Source organism: Myripristis murdjan, chromosome 3 (assembly GCF_902150065.1).
Source record: "Myripristis murdjan chromosome 3, fMyrMur1.1, whole genome shotgun sequence".
Lineage (NCBI taxonomy): Eukaryota > Metazoa > Chordata > Actinopteri > Holocentriformes > Holocentridae > Myripristis > Myripristis murdjan.
This window is the reverse complement of record NC_043982.1, coordinates 38,890,490-38,908,362: the sequence shown is the minus strand read 5'-3', so window position 1 is coordinate 38,908,362 and position 17,873 is coordinate 38,890,490.

Sequence of the window (17,873 nt, the reverse complement as noted above, 5' to 3'; positions counted from 1 at the left end):
ATGACCAACAAAAAAGCAGGTGTGAAGTCAGCGGTGCAGGATTTCTCTGTTATTTTAAGGTCATTATCAAGATAGTAATGCACTCCTACATAGGCGAGTGCACAACATGTGTGTGCCCTGCTTGTTCCACACACGGGGACGCCTGCTTCACCTCAGGGAGCATCGATGGAGTCCTGCTGCTGCTGTAGATGATGTTCTTGTGAGCTTTCACTTCATGCACGGGCAGATCCCTTTCCTTTGCAGAGAAGCCTTCCTTCTTACCTGGAAAATCCACCATTATAACAGCAATCTAATCTGAGAGCACTCAGATTGGTTTATTGTATGATATGCCCAAAACACACCCATGATTAATCAACTTAGTACAACCCTTTTGAGCCTTGTGCCCCTTTTCCCACCGTTAAAGTAACAAAAGTGGACTTGGATGCACCCTAACTGCACTTGCGCCATGCTCCTGAGGCTGTGCGCTCAAATCGTTAAAACAGAGCCTTAATGTCTCATGATGGTCTAGATGCTGTTTCAGAGCCTTTTGACAAGAAGAAACTTCTGGGGGGAAAAAACGGGGAAAAGCTGGCCCAGAAAAACTGCAAAGGCTGACATTTTTGCCCAGTGTGTGCATATTATATTGCATCATATGCAAATTAGATCGTATAATGATTACTTATTATGATGATTGCAATGCTCTCAGAACATGCTGATGATGCTTTATATGTCTTATTTGCACAATCTCGAGTGTTGCCAACATTTTTATGTAGTGTCATACACTGACATTATCTCCCTTCAGTACCATTTCTGTCAGAGACGGTTGCTCATAGCACATGTTTTCTTATTTTATCCTGTTTTTTTCCCCCTTTTGGTTTCAAACTATCGTTGAAGAAACTGCATGTGTTAGAGCTGAGAACAGTTCAAATAATAAACATGTATATCCTCTCTTTCTCTGTCAGATACCAAGAAACAACTACAGCAAATGAGTGATATCATTAAGACATTAAATAATCTTGAATCAGACTTGTTTTTCCCACTTGTAATGAATGGGAGATTAACTGACTTTGTGCTTTCAACTGAGCTTCATTTCACTGCAATGCGAACACTTATGAGCCAGAAATCATAGTATTAACCTGAAAATATTTCCCTGGATTTGATCAAAATCATCTTCTGTGGTTAAATCTTCATCCTCCACTCAAAATTAGTGGGGGAAAGTGAAAGCTGCTCTCTTACTTAGACGAAGCCTATTTTACTCACCTATATGAACTGCACTCCCCGGCCTTTGACACTGAGGTTGAGTTTGGTGGTATTCACCCTTCAAACCTTTATTTTCTGCAATTAAACTTCCCGTTTCAGTAAAAATTTCATTTGGCTGCGCGGCACTGATACAGGAATTCCTCGCTTTTCATTTCCTCAAGTGAACTTTATCAGTGTCAGTAGCCTTTCTGTCACCAATAACTGTGAAAATGGAGGATCAAGCCCCGGCCTCCCATTTCTCAGCCCATCCACACGTTCCTATTAGAACACCCATTGATTGGATGAAAATGACATTAGTACTTTAATTAAACCCTCTCCATGCAGAAGCCGGAGAATAATGACCCCCTTTTAGACAAATGAGAGAGGAGTGTGAATATATAACTCATTTCTTATTGTTGCTGCCAACAAGACATTGCCACAACAATGTCACTTATTGACAGCTTGACTGCAGAGTTGTTTAGTGGCTGAACTGGAATGAATGGAGAGGGTTTACAAGGAGTAAAACTGAAGTGTTTTCTGTAACTTGTCAGCTCTCAGAAATTAAAATTTTGTGGTTATCTACTCGTCCTTACGCCAGTGGAAACACAGTGAAGTGTCTTCTCTGTAGCAGCTTGCACTGAAACAACTGAGGAGATTTGTTACCACTTTTTAGGATTCCAGAAAGAGCAAATAAATAAATAATCATATCAAATCAAATCAAATAGTGACAACAAAATTACTCCATGCAGCTTGTACAGCATGATCTGAGGCCTTGTTCAGACTGCCTGCCCAAATCCATTTGTTGGCATTGTATCCAGATTGATTTTAGAAAGTCTAAACAGCCAAAAACCACATGAAATATGATTTTGCAAAATCAGATCAAAACCCAGTTTTGCAGGTGGTTTGAAATGTGATTCCAAACTGATTTCTACGGATGTGTTTCAGTCCAGATATGCGAAAGAAATCCAACTTGCCTGCAGACTGAACAAGGCCTAAGTCTTCTGAAGCCATGCAATCACATCCTGATTTAGTGCAACATATATTTTGACACCAAAACCGTTCACGCTAACTTGCACCCAAGCAGTATGCATCCACGTAACGCCTGAGTCGGACTTTGCTTTCTTTGTTTGTACATCTTGGGTGTAATCAGCATGTATTCTGTCGTTGGCTTACGTGTAGCGTGGCAGTGTGAACACAGAAATGCAGGAAAAGTTCATACATTATCAGAGAACTTGCTCAAGCTCTAGCCTTAACCCATGTTTGGATTAACATGAAGCGTAAGTGTTCTGGGGTGTAAGTCTTTTCCATTCAGGTTGTGATAATTTGATTTATGAAGCGGATTATGCTGCACAAGCTGAATGTGAATTATTTTGTTGTCATTTTATACCCTTTTTGGGTACCAGTCAACTTTAGTTGTTTTTGTAGAAAGCTTCTATGGAGTTGCACTAGCAATCTCTCTGTATACTCGAAGGACAAAGACACTTCACCTGTGTTGTAACTGGCATGGGAGTGACATGACAAAATTCTCAATTTTAGGGAAAACTTTTTTAAAAAGGTATGCAATTCCACACCAAGAAATTAAGCTGTAAAAAAAAAGAAAAAAGGAAAAAAAAAAGGGATAAACTCTGACCTCCAGTCAGTGATCATCCCAAGGGAGACAGCTACCAATATCAACAAGACCAGTTTATTAACTATTATTAATGAATTCATCCGTTTTTCTGTATCCTAACAGAACTTACATCAGTTTAGCACTACTTGCTATGATATATGCCACGGATTTAGGTCATGATGATTTATGCCAGCCTAAAACGGGTGAGTAAACTCCATTCCTGCACATAAAAAGGTGGGTAAAGTGAGTTTCAGCGGGTTTGGCCTCCACTACATGCCTGCAAACAACTAATGTGCAGGAGATAACAGGGATAATAAATGAATCTGTTTGCAATCTATCTATTCCTTATCGACATCACGGGGGAAAGTAGTATGCATTTACACCCAGAAGGTTGAGGGCTTTGGTTACGGCGGCGCATACGTGGTGTAGTGTGTGTGTGTGTGTGTGTTTGTCATTATATATCAGCGTAATCATCATATCTGCCTCATTGTTTTACAGTACATGCAGCTAGCTCTCCCATAAGTAACTGGTCATATTCAGGTGATATCAGCAAACACAGACCCAGTTGCCCTGCAGGAGAAAATAACGAGCGTGTGTACAGTGAGTGTGTTCAGAACCACATTTGTTATCTCTGTTTTTGGATTTTATGCGTGTAAGCGTGCACTGTGGGAATGCATGTGCTAGTATGCGTGTGTATGTGTGTGTGTGTGTGTGTGTTTTCTAGGGGCCCAAGAGATCAGAGCAGGCAAGGGCTGAGAGCAAGAAGGTCCCCAGCCCACAGAGGTAAAAATTCATTTCTTGAGAGCTATATATCAACGGGCATTTGTTTAATGAGCACCAGAGTGGAAAGATGTATAGAACATGTCAGGCGTCCACTTGCAATGCGTTGTGGGTAGCAGATAGCATCACAGAGTGTGACCGCTCACTCTGTCTCCCTGCTCGGCTCTTTTATCTCTAGCCTCCCTCTCCCTATTATAAATGAGAGACAGAGGGGAACAAGAGGTAAAAATAATGGAGAAGGACGAGAGGAGGAAGAAGGGAAAAAAAAGAGAAAATGCGACACACACCGAGACAACACACCAAATATGTTTAGGTGTCTGTACACACATTCACGAACACACACACACACACACAATGTAGCTCCCACGTGTGTGCAACTACTCAAATATGAACATGATGTAAAGCAAGATAGGACAGGAATGAAGGGAAAAAAGGGAGTCAGATGCAGGATATCTGCAAGAATGGAGAAGGAAATGCAGAAAAAGAATGTGAAGTTTTGGAAAGAAAAGGGGAAACACGCTATTTCTAGAACAATCTATCTCAGCCAGGTATCTGGAGCTGATCTGCATTCCTTCGTTTTTTCTTTTCTTTTCTTTTCTTTTTTTTTAACAGTCAGATCTCAGCATGTCGCACACATACGTGCGCACATGTACACACACATCGGCATGCTCCCTGGCATGCCTAACTAACCTGTATTTCCCCTCCTGGCAGATCCCCCTGCCTTTGTTAAGATATGTAAATGAGATGCACGGGGAGGACGTGTGGGTAATTAATTGTAACTGGGGGGATAATGTTGCGCTGTCAGACATGTCTCTGGTTTGTGTAACATTTTTTAAGAGTAATGTGGTTAAACTGGGAGTGTCTGTTAGCGCTCAGTCTTAATTGTGCCGTGCCGGGAATGTTAAGGCTTACCTAGCTGCTCCGCTGCCTCCCTAACTCTCTGTCAGTCTGTGTGTCTGCCTTTAGACCAAGGAATACTCGATCAAAATGCTGTGTTGTAAAAATGTAAAGGTGCACTGGGTAATGTTTGTACGGGATAAAGAAAATAAAACACTCAACTTAGGCTAAATCAAAAAGTGAAGCTGCAACAGAGAAGGCCCCAACCCTCCTGCAACTCATAGATTTACCCGATTTGCTCGAAATATGTTTTGGTGTTGGATATGGTCATTCGTAGGAATTTAACCATTTAACCAATCACAAATAAAAGGCCATTTAAGTGAGAAACATGCAGTATATTGATGTCATGTTGCATGACTTCTGTGAAATTAAGACCTTCAAAAAATATGGCATGTCTTGATGCCACATTAGGCCACCACAGTTCATATTTGCTCTTCAACTAAGAAAACTAGCTCAAAGCTTCAATGTTTGTCAGGTTTGTTGTCCTGCTGAAGTGCTCATGAGCAAGACACTGACCCAGTCTTACTGTCCACAGTCACAGCCGTCTGGACTTTGAGGTGTGTTCCCAATACGTTTGCAAAGTCTCGGGTCTGTCCTTCTGTAAAATCAATAAAGTCCGTCAGGGATCTCTGGTGGACTTTTTAAGTTCTTAATCCTGCAGACTTTGCCAAAAGGAGTGACCCACAGCTCCTGGCACTTTGTGATGTTAAATCCGAGGGGGAACATTCTCAGGAAAATCCTGAAAAAGTAAACAAACCACACATGGCTCCAGCTGGAAAGACATGCAAGTACGAACATATAGCTTTTTCATGGTGATTCATAGTTTTTTATCATTTTTTTCCGGTAGATATTATTTCCAGTTGTGAGCTGATTTGGCTCAATATTCGGCTACTGTTTTACACCTCGTAAACCAGTGATTTTTGCATCAGCATGTTCCAGTTTCGTGCATGAGAGATTTTCAACTTCTGCCGTCATCATGGCATCATGCGATGTTGCAAAGCTCTTTCCCATTGCTCATATTTGCATATGACCATTTCAAGCCCTTGCACCCTCTTGCACTGAGGTATATACACAGACCACACAGTTAAAGTTTGTGAGAGCTCATTGCTCAGGCCATAAGGTGGACATTTAGATTGGATAACTCTGGGGCATGTAAGAAAAACAGGAAAAAAATAAAATGAAAAAAAAAAAATACAAGGTGAAGTCTACATCCACGTCCTTGGACTACAAGAAGATGGATTCCACATTAAACAACAATTCACTGCAGACGTACCTGCAGTACAACAGAGAGCATCGTAAAACCGGGAAACAATGATTGGGTGAGACAACCTTTCTCAACTAATGCCACTTTTTCATGAGCAGTGGCACTTTTTACAAACTGAAAGTCCCATCCCAGCCTGTCCCAAAACATGCTTTCTTTCTTTCTTCATCTCTCTCACACACACATCAATACACACCGTCAGTGTATGCATGTTAACACCAGCAGCTCTAGCGGGGTGTGAAAGCCCATCAGAGTATGTACTATTGTATATGAGGGAGGGCGTCTGTGGCAGGAAATGACAGCATGCATGACACACACACACACACACACACACACACACACACACACACACTGCGTGGGCCATATTACATGGGAGCTAAAAGCTTATTCAAGTTCGTATTTCTTCAGATTGAACAGATTTTGTCCGCAGCACCTCCGTACCTGACACCGCACTCTGTTTGGGACATGCGACGTTCTGAGGTGATTTTTGAAACGCATGCAAACCCAACTGCCTAAGACAGAGTTGCTGTAACATGATTTTGTCCAGTGTCTTTATTCCCCTGTGTTTCTCCAATTTTATAAAATATATTCTTGCATTTGTTTATGTGCTGTTACTTAAATTTGATCAAGCGGCTCACTTGAACAAGGGGGCTTTTCAGAGTGGGCTTTTTGTCAAAATTTAGGTGTCATTTTCCACTCAGAAGAATCACAAGAATATGGATCAAGGTTGTATTAGGCAAGATTTTTATGTAAAAATAAATAAATAAATAAATAAACTCCAAAGCATGATCTCCCTTTCTACAAAGTTTCATGCAAATTTTTTCGTAAATTTTAGAGATACCCTGCTAATGAACACACAAACAGACATATGGAATGGAGCAAAAACATAACCCAGTAGAGGGAATAAATGAATGAATGAATGAATGAGTGAATGAAAAAAATGAATGAAATCCCAAATCACAATATGGGGCTGCAAAAGAGAAGGGGATTTCCATTCCAACTAATCCCAATTAAATAATATGTGAGATTTCTGCTTTTCGCACAAATCAAATTCTGGTGGTGGGGGTGCTGATTTCTACTTTTGTCTCACTAGTGTCCTTCAGTGTAAAACAGCACAAACTGGCCAGGTTGGTAAACATCAGTGTGCTGTGTGCAGGTCATATTACAGGATGTCAGAGTACTGAAGTTTAAACAGTTTTCAAACGTCGTCTCTCACTGTCATTTAGAGTCACCAGCATCTAGTTTGGTTTTCTCATAGTCCAAATATTTACTCATTTTCTAATGGTACAGCGTTTATTGAAGCGAGTCCTTTAACACTGCAACTTCTATTCCCTTCAAAACTGCCCATTGCTACGTCTGTCCTCTAATCAGAAGGGGCAGCTCCCAGCAGGAGGGGGCAGAGTGATGCAGTCAGTCCCAAGAGGATACATTTACCTGTCTGTCAAAAACTCACGTCTGGTAACCCCCTCACCCCCTCCAGCCCTCCTGTCCCCTTTCCAACTCTGACCCACTTCTCTTCCCTCTCTGTTACCTCTGTTTTGATAAGTCGTGTCTCGGCAGTGACTCGAGACCTTTTAATCTGAGTCAAAGTGCCAGGGCTTGTTGTGTCAAGCTCGCCGACGTCTCTCATTCTCAGTCAGAGCTGCAGCTTCCTTGATCTTCATCTCTCTCTCTCCCTCTCTCTCTCTATGCAGTTTGACTGGGTTAACATCCCCTCGAGTGGACAACAATGAAGGGTGAGGTAACATAAGGTGACAGAATGTGTGTCGGTGTGTGTGTGTGTGTGTGTGCATGCTCCTTGGTGTGTATTTGCAACAGTGTGTGTGAATGTGGGCAGTCCGTGTGTGTCACTGTATCTGCAAGTGTTGCTGCATCCTCCTGTGTGCAGAAAAAGGTGAATATCCCATTCTTTGATACCATCAGTCATGCTGTTTTATGTGATAGATTGCATAACTGGTTTGGCATTCCTGGTGCAGCTTTAAATTATTTCCATTCTTATTTCAGTAATGGATATTTTAATGTTTGTATCAACCATGATGCGTCCTCCTCAGCTCCCCTGCTGCGTGGAGTCCCTCAGGGGTCTGTACTTGGACCAATCCTCTTCTCCTTATTCATGCCTCCTCCGGGTTGTTTGTTCAGCCGTTTTCAAGCCACGCCATATCACCGTTATGCCGATGATGCACAGATCTATTTCTCTGCCAAATCCAATACCCCGAATCAACTGTCTTCCTTCCGTGATAGCTTAGCTGCCACCAAAGGTCTATTAATTTCCTCCATCCAAACCCTGACGAATCAGAGGTTCTTTGAATTGGACCTGAAAACTTATTGGTCCATTTTTCTCTAACATCAAATCTACTGCTAAGAATATTGTTGTCATCTTTGACCAGTTTATGACTTTTGGCCATCATGTTACTATGCTGGTTCAGTTCAAATATTGCAAAAAAGCAGTTGGATTTTGTATTTGGATTTTGTGTTTTTTCTATGGGTCTACAGGTTACCAATCTCCCCTTGGGGATCAATTAAGTATTTCTGATTCTGGTTCTGATTCAGACTATTAATTCACATTGATTTCATTTTCTCCAGCCTAGATCGCAACAATTTTGTTGATACCGTGCCTCAGTCAAGCTGCTCTGAGCAGTTTACAATTCAAAAATGAAGCTTCCAGGCTACTGGCTGAACTAGCTGTAGGTCCCTCATTACCGCTGTTCTTGTATCCCACCTTGGCCTCTTATCAAAATCAGAATAAACTCCAAGATTCTGTTGATTACATATGATTCACTGCATGATCTTGCCCCAAGTTGCCCCCAAGCATTTCTGATTTATTCGTTCCTCATTATACTTCTCGATCACTCAGATCCACAAATCCTTTATCCCACACTCCAGCTGTAACACAAAAGGTGATCGTGCTTTTGTAGTAATGGAATCATCTTCCCCAGTCAATTAGTTTTGCTGAATCTGTGGATTGTAGTAAGCGGCTTCTAAAAACTCTTCATCCCTGACTTATGTTTTCATGTGTTTCTGTTTTAATTGGTTCATTTTAGTTTGGCCTGTTTCTCATTGTTGCCTTGTTTTATATTATTATATATTTAATTTATTTAATCATTTGTTATTTTTCCTGTTTGTATGTATGTGCGTGTGTCTAAAGCACTTTGTAACTATGTATTTTAAAAACTGCTATATAAATAAAGCTTTACTTACTTTGCTGCATGCCTGCTAAGAGTGTGTATGAGTGTGTGTGTGTGTGTGTGTGTGTGTGTGTGTGGACAGTGCTGTGTTACTGTTACTGTACTGTGTGGTGGCCTGAGCGCAGCAGGAGCCGTCTTCACTAGAACTCGTCTTCTTTCATTCTTTCATCTCCGGGCGTCACTCACCCTGGGGGACAGCTGGGAGAGAGATGAAAGAGACAGGAACATGTGTGTGTGTGTGTGTGTGTGTGTGTGTGTGTGTGTGTGTGTGTGTGTGTGTGTGTGTGTGGCAGGGGTTATACTGACTTAAGTAAGTGAGCTAACAGAATAGCAAAGCTGACAGGAGCAGTTGGGAAAATTCGCTGCCTGTTGTAAATGCATTCGACTGCTTGCTCTAGTGCGCTCTATTAAGGTTCTACTTTCACGTGCTTGTGTTTGTACCTTGGTTTAGGCCACAGTTCAGTTTGTTGCATGGTTTGAAGCAGTGTAACGATTCATTCACCGCATCAACGCACCTGTGAGAATTTCTGCCGGTTTAATCTGCTAAACGAAATTAACAGAATTAAACACTGATTTTGGCCCGAATAAAAAGCTTTGAATCGAATCATTCACAATTCTTAGAAAAGACCGACCTGACCTCACACAACACTAAAAATTACATCTTTTTTTGGTCAGTTCATTAGACTTGAAGAAGTATAAAGTTATAAGAAGTTCAAAGCAAAAGGATAACACATGTTCATGATTGTTTATGACATGATTGCACATGCTTCTTAATGTATATGACATTTTGGATTATAATGCTGAGCTGAGTTGTTAACTCAAATTGTGGCTTACATATTTGAATTGAGCCATTATAAAACTAAAAATCGCTCCTAAATAAATTTGCCAATTAATAAATTGTGAATGAATTGTATTGATGTCAAGCCCTAATTAAAATTCATTTAACTTAAATAAAATTAAACTAACAAGCTTTGCTCAAAACTTTCCTTTGTTATGTGAATTCATTTGAAAGTTATACGCCTTCATTCATCCACTCATAATATTTTGAAATATCCTGCTGATAAAAAAAAAAAAAAAACAGAAAAACAGACAGAATGGGGTGAAAACTTAACATTGCTGTATATAATATAATACTTTTTTTATACATGAAAATGCACATTTTTAGCAAAGAAGTTGGTAATTAAGTTGTGCTGGAGGCTTGATGTTTTACTGTTGCACTAAACTTGTTAACACAATACGCAACACCATCTGCTCTGCTGTGATTTGCTGATTTGCCATCTCACTTCTGTACAAAGTATTGTAAACAATGGAGTCTGCTGGACAAACTATTTCATGATTACACTGTTTCTCTGTTATCTCAAGTGATTTTTTCCTGCAATATCTGTCTCTTTTTACATATTGACCAAGATATATACCAGTGGGGATACATATCTGATTTGATATACTGTGTATCTGCCCATTATTATCAGACAGATCAGAGTATATTGACTAGTTGATATATCAGTTGAGTTCTACTTATTGTCAGTAACCGTGTTTCCGTCAACACCTTTTCCTTCGCATTTTGCCATATCAATTAAAAATGCTTGATAGACTAAAATCCCCAAAATTTGACTTTATACACTTCCTATTTCTCATATGCAATGGCAATATTACATGGGAGGTAGCAGTGCAATGCAACTGTTTATAAAGACTGCCCACAGCACTGGTCAGATGATGATGACATTGCATAATCATTTGGCATCCAAAGGAGGCTACATTTTATTCACTTAAGCAGATATTACGGAAGCACCTTAATTTGTGTGACTTTTTTTTTCCTTTTTTTGCAGCATTTAATTATTTGTTTGCAATTAATTTGAGTGTTTTATGGAACGCCGGTAGTGAATCAACAGTGTAGATGACGTGGGAGGAAATTATCACCCACGCCCCAAGTGATTCTTACAAGTGGCTGGTACATTTGTGAGCTCCGCCAGCTCCAGCGATTGCCTAAGCTGGAGAAAAACAACCGCCAGTTAGCAAACTAATGTTCCTCTCTCCTGACACCGATCGCTGCCCGGCCCTCAGTCAGCTCTGCCCTTGTCTCTGATGTAAACTCTGTGTTGTGTCTCTATGTGCAGGTCCTCCAGTGGCTGATTGTTCAGTGGTTTCATCCGGTAGCAGCTCCTCTAGGCCCTGAGGACTCGAGGCGCTCCCATTCTCTCTCTCACTCTCTCTCTCTCTCTCTCTCTCGCTGCTCTTTTGGTGCCTTGGCTCCCAACAGCCTGCAAGTCTCTCCATCTTCTCATTTGGGACTCTCTGGGTCTCCCCATCTCTTTTAGTGTAGGACGGGGCTTTTAGCTTGTGTGGTTAGCTTTGGTTTCTGCATCCAGCACACACCAGACCCACTGCCACTGCACTCACAAAGACTTATTGATGGATAATGCATGCCTTGTACAGTTTTGTATTGATTAATAATAAATAATAAAAACAGCTTCGCCTTAATTACAAAAAGGATGGTTTCAGCACAGTCATTTTCTTTCTTTGGATGCTTCAGGTGCACAGGAAATTCAAAATGTCTTGCCGTATACCAGCAAAGCTGTAGCCCTACTTGATGAATAAACTATTTACTGCAACATTATTGCCAAGTAAAAGACTACATGGTAAGCAATGTATTTTTCTTGCAAATATGTCACAAAAAAGTTCATTTATCAAGTGGGTAGATAGATAGATAGATAGATAGATAGATAGATAGATAGATAGGTATACTTTATTGATCCCAGACTGGGAAATTCACATGTTACAGCAGCAGCATCAATAAAAACAAAAAATTAAAATTAAAAGTATATACAATAGAGACTAAATATGCGAGATATATACACTAAAGACAATAAGGGCTAAGTATATACAATAAAGTAGCCTGAGCATATGAGATGTTTCAGTGTTGAAATGTAATAAATGTAAGATATACTGATGAAAATAATAAATATGAAAATGAAAAATACAGATAGTAGATGGAAGTCAAGAGATTTGTTGTCGTGTGGCATCATGTTAACGTTAAGGGCCTGGTGAGTTTGTCTATTTTTGTCATGACTCTGAGCTGAGTCGTGACATGCCAGTGTTTTTTCCTTGTTTGTTCGTTTGTTATCTCAGCCAATAGAGCTGGACATGGGTTATGTTTTCCTCGGTGGGCATGATTAACTTTTGGTGAGTTATCCAACTTGGAACTGGCATATTTTGACAACTGCATAATGTTGTTAGAGGTGCAGGCTCCATTGAGTGCCTTCTGGTTTGATATCATATGGAGTATTTTTTACCAAGAAAAGCATTAAATAGGACAGCGTCTCTTCCCACTGCACAAGTATCGCTTCTCAAATTGGAAACAAAGCAGGGACACAAAGTTAAGAAGCAGCAGACACAGTTAGCAACAGTTCTGCTCTGTTGAAGATTATGATTTATTTCACTCTGTGTTTTACTGACTCAGCTTTGATTTGTTTACTAAAATGTTTGTTCATGGTAAATTTTAGCTTTAGTTAACTATAATAACTCTCTATTCCCCATAAATACCCCCATAAGAGATCCTGTTTTCTTGGATCCCAGCCTGCAGCGGTGCGGTCCCACAGTCTGGGCCAGCCAGGATCATATATCTCCCTGTGTATTTACAGCACTTTCTGCATCACTCTCTCTGTCCCTGCCCAGGTAGCTGTTTTCCACCAAATGAACAATCTTTATAGACGCACGGCCGCCATAACAGGCCTGATTTTCAGCGCCGGCGTGGGCCGTGAAAGTCTCCGGGAATTGTCAGGCTTCTCGCTCGACAAATCAAGCCTAACATATGATGTTTGGGGTGCAATTTTTATTCCTGTTTGACTGGTCAACTACCCCGAGGTAATGGGATGTTGGGGGGGTGGAGAAGGAAAGACTGCTGGTGGGAAATGTATTCGCACTGCGTGTGTGTGTGTGTGTGTGTTTGTGTTTGCGCGGACCCTGATTGATCGATGCAGCATCCACTTTCCATTTATATCCCCCTCATTCCTGAATCGGTTAAGTTTAGGAAAAATGAATCCAAAAAAAAACAGAGAGAGAGACACACACAGAGCGAGGGAGAGAGAAGAGATATGGTGGCAGATTACAGTGAGGGAAGCTCGTAGATCTAAGTTGGGGCTGGGGCGTCCGTGATGGAGGGGCCGTGAATTGTCCGTGAACATTAAGTTATCTAAATGAAAATCAATACTATGTGTGTGTGCCAGTGTTTTACTAGTGAGGAATGCCTGGAGACAACGACCAGCAGAGGGGAGAGATGGGCAAGGAGGAAGTACAGTAGGCTAATCCAACCCTTCAGGTGCAGCTAATTGGCTTCTAGGTTTGATCATACACCATGACCCCTATGTAGCTGACTGTATAGGGGACTGTGATAAGTTACATGAGCAGGGAAGTCAACCTGGCACCACAGAGGAGTGATTTGCATTTTGTGTGTCTGTGGGCCTGCACATATTCCCATCTTTTGGTGTGTTCATGTGAGCAAAACACTCCTCGCTATGCATATTAGATCACATGTAACTGATCTCGTGATGCGTGTGCATGTGCTGCGCTACAGTGTTTGCATATGTGTCAGTGCGGGAGTGTGTATCTAAATGGGAACCCCTCCCATCCTCCATCCTCCTCTCGCACCGGCCACTGGAGAAATCTTGTGCCGTCATGGTCGAGCAGAGCCTCACCTGTCAGCCTCTCCAGGATCATTTCATCCCGCTGGCAATTAGGCCGACGCTGGCTGGTCTAACGAGTGTCACCAAGCCGCTGCAGCACGTTGCCCTGAGACACCAGACGCTGTCAGAGAGCCTCCGACTGGGAACCAAACCCTCAATCCGTCGTCATGTGATCCTCCTTATGAAGTTCTGTGGGGTGTTTTCAGCAATGGAGCTTCAGGAAAACTAGAGCTTAACAAGAGGTGCATGAGGGAGTCTGCAGGAGGCTTCCAAATGTGGAATCCAGCAGCAATCAAGATACATTTCGGACCAAAATAAGTACAGTGGAACAACATTGACCTCTTGGTGACTTGGTGAATAACTTAAAAAAGTACCGAAAAGCAGCAGATTCTTATTTTATGAGCATCTGAAAAATATAAACCAGAAAATCTATTGCAAAAATGTGAAGATACGTGAGGCCTGCGGGTGGCTGTGCTGTCCGGCCATCTGTTCAACACCTAGGGCAACACATCTCAAGGTCTATTAGGCCTACTGTAAATGGACTGCCAGGGGATTCGGAGGGCACATCCGTGCTCCCCAGAGGATGAACCCTGTCAACTTTGATGACCTCACGACCTTTCTTGTACCACCACCCTAAAGCCAAAATATACAAATCCCGCTCTCCCACTTCTTGAGCTCCCTCGACATGCGCTAAGCCAGCAGCAGAGGGCCAGCGCTTGTTCTTCAAGACTTATTTTGTTAGGATGTTGTTTTCTAACAACTAAATGTGTAACAATACTACAAATCTTATGTGTCTTATACTGTACATATATACTGTATGTTTCTCTTACCCGATTAACTTGACTAATTGTTGCCTTAACTGAACCAAATAAGTCCCACCCCTGACCTTAATCCCAACCTTAAGTACAGATTTCTGTCTTGCCTTATGATGCAAAGCATTTCACAAAGCAACGTTTTTCCTTCTCTGATTGTAACAGGCACAGTGTTGCACTTTCCTCTCACTGCATCAGACGTTGCAGGGACACAAATAAAATGAAGTGTGTAACCAAATTACAGTTTTGTTTTTTTTAATTTTTCTTTTTTTTTTTTTTTCATTTATTTTTATTTTTTCATTTTTCATTTTTCAGAGGCACACAGAGGCAGCATACAGCAACTTCCAGAAGCTTCCGTGGCTCATCAGCACATCGATTACACAGCCTCTGGTCCTTCATCTCCCTGGGCTCCTCTGGCTACTGACACAGAGCAGCTAAGATATAATGGAGAGCTACTGGAGTTCAGATTTCCACTTGTGGTTTCATGTGGCCACTCCTTCCTGACAGCTCTTTCCACCCCCTGGCCAATGTTTGATCCCTCCCCCTCCTTTGCCGCCATACAAAAAAGTGTGAAATCAAATCTGTCTGAATTATTCATTTTTTTTAATAATTTCTTGTCTTAATGAAATAAATACCTGCAGGCAAAACTACAATTGTAATTCTAGACTCTTGCTTCCGTGGTAGATTTATTACAGAGTGTTGTACTGATAACAATGCCCATATTATTGTCATTATTATTGTCATAATACTGTCTTAGTGTAAACACAAAATTGGCAGTGCATTCAATATACCACTTTTTGGTGCACCGTTGGTGGATTTGCATACTGTTTTCTTCGCGCGGCACATTTGTGAAACAGCCAGGCACATAATCACTTATGGACCCTGCAAGAGGGCCAACTGCAACTACTCAGCCGGGTTTCTGCTTTAAGTAAGAGTGTGGTCTTAGTCAAATTGCCTGCCTAAATAAAGTACACAAGGTAAGGAAAAGGATACATCCAGCACCTAAATCTGAAAGAAAAGAAAAAAACGTCTGTTGCTTGTTTAATGTTCCACTTTCATTAAGCTGATTTTGTTGAAAAAGTCTCTGAGCAGAGTTTTTGCCTGGAATTCAGGCCATTGGGTTGGAAACTTCATTACACTGAACACAGTGAGAATGAATTGGGAGCAGGTGCCAGACAAGCAGAGTTGGATGTGTGCATGCAAACAAACAAACAAACAAACAAACAAACCAAAAAAAAAGGGAAACTTCATATCAAGGATAACGCTGCTCTTCTGCAGCAGATTGAAAAGATTTTGAGATTATGCGATCACTGTGTTTTGGCAAACGTGAAGTAATAACCAGACAAACCAGATCAAACTAATCGAGACACAGACGAATGAGTAACTGCTCAGCCTCCGTCTCTGTGATGAGAGGTTAGCGGAGAAAGATCCTTAAATTCGGCATCCTTGTGACACTGGTGTGAACTGAGAAAAGAGGTTTACACTTGGGAAAACTCCTTTCCACATTCAAATTGAGGAAACCTCTTGAATGAGTAGCGAAATGTCTTTATGATTACAGAGTTTACTTGCTTTTGACTTATTACTTCATGATTGTCCATCACTAAGGAAGAAATTCACATATATATTTATTCATTTTATGTATTTTCAAGTGCTTGGGTACTGAATGAAGAGTATTCAAGGCCGGCTGAAAAGTTGGTTTAGATTGAGCACCCATACAAACAGAGACAATGTTTCAGCAAAAGTCAAGGTATGGCAGTGTGACGTGACATCAGAGAAATATTCAGTGATGATGGGATTTGAAAAATATGAACTTACCTACAACTTCATTTAAACACAGAGTCCCTTTTACTGGCTAGTTATATCAAAACATTGTGACAAATAAAGAAGATGCCTGGTCTGAATTAATTGTTTTTATAAGTTACCAACGATGCAGTTTTGTTTTTCCTTTTATTGTCATTTGAAATTAATCAGTTGAGATGTTATTAGGTAGCCTCATTTTTATACAGGCAATATTCAGAGTTACTGATTTTAAATAAACCATTTGACTGTATTTTCCATCTTTGTTAAGCAAGAGTTTTGCGCAAAATGAACTATAGGCACGTCTCTTATGGACGCCTGTCCCAAATATAAGCCGGATGTATTCAGTCACTGAGGCAAATAAAAGCCTGAGCTTTTAATTGAAATTTTAAGGTGTTTACTGCATGATTCAGCCTTTGCCATTGACCTACTATTCTACCAAAAACTGTTTTAACATATGTATAGCTCTCTCCCACATTCCCAATACCGTATATTTGCATATAATTTGTGACTAAGAGAGCAGTGAAAACGGCTTTCATCACATCTGTTTTGGCGCATATTTCAGCAGCATGGCCAGAGAGCGCAGGCCTAATTACCCTTAGTCAGAGAAAATAAAGAAATGCATTAAATTACAGGCTAATTTCTGGTAGGCAACCAAGACAAAGTCAAAACACAGCAAAACAAAGGGCAAATTTAGCACAACATAACCAAATTTATTGTTGATTCAAAGCATTAAGGCCTGACCACGCAGGCTGATTCCAGTCTTCGATATCATGTTTGAATTCATTCATTAGCAGAAAAAAACTCCCACAATCACAGACATCATTTGTATTGTAGGCTGTTGGGCTATTATATAAAGCGGCTGGGAAAAAATCTTCCTGACCTATCAGAGGTTGATTTTCTTCTCATGGAGAAATGAGCCTTCATATTGTGTGTATAAACCTGATTCCCAAACCTTGCCACTGACACCTATGCATACAAACCAAGAAATCTATAAACCTTTGAAATATGGACTTTGTCATACTTGTAGTCTATTCAAATGATGATCCACTCTAGTATTGAATGTGCTACAGCCATGATGGCTATATTATGTTTTGTAAGAGGATAACCTTTAGTTTGTCTTCAAGTGGAACGCCATTAACTTTGACCTTCATACTACCACTGTCTAGCATCGCCCCGTCTCTGTTGTAGAGGTGAACAAATCACTCTCAAGACTGGAAAACAGAAATGCATACTTACTCGAACCTCTGACGAGAAACGAAAACTGCTCTCACTTGAATTTAAACTCGGCCGAGTGAAAGACATGTAGATCGACCCCGTCCACCGGCCTCTTCACAAGAACTTTGTCGCTCCACTGATACTACAGCACAGTGTCGTTATTTACAGGGCCACTAGAGACTTAACTTTAACATGTAGGTTATAATGAGCTGCTGTACAAATGACCTATGGGGTCAGTTTTTGTCGGAGGATGGTCTCAGAATCGTATGCATGTCGGGGTGTTTGTTGATCCATGTGAGTTTACTACATCCACCAAGTTTGGTTCATTACCTCCGACTCTGTTGCAAGAAAAAGAGCTTCACTGGGAGTGTGCCGCTCCAGAATGAATGGAGAAGATAGAGACCGGAAAGCGACATG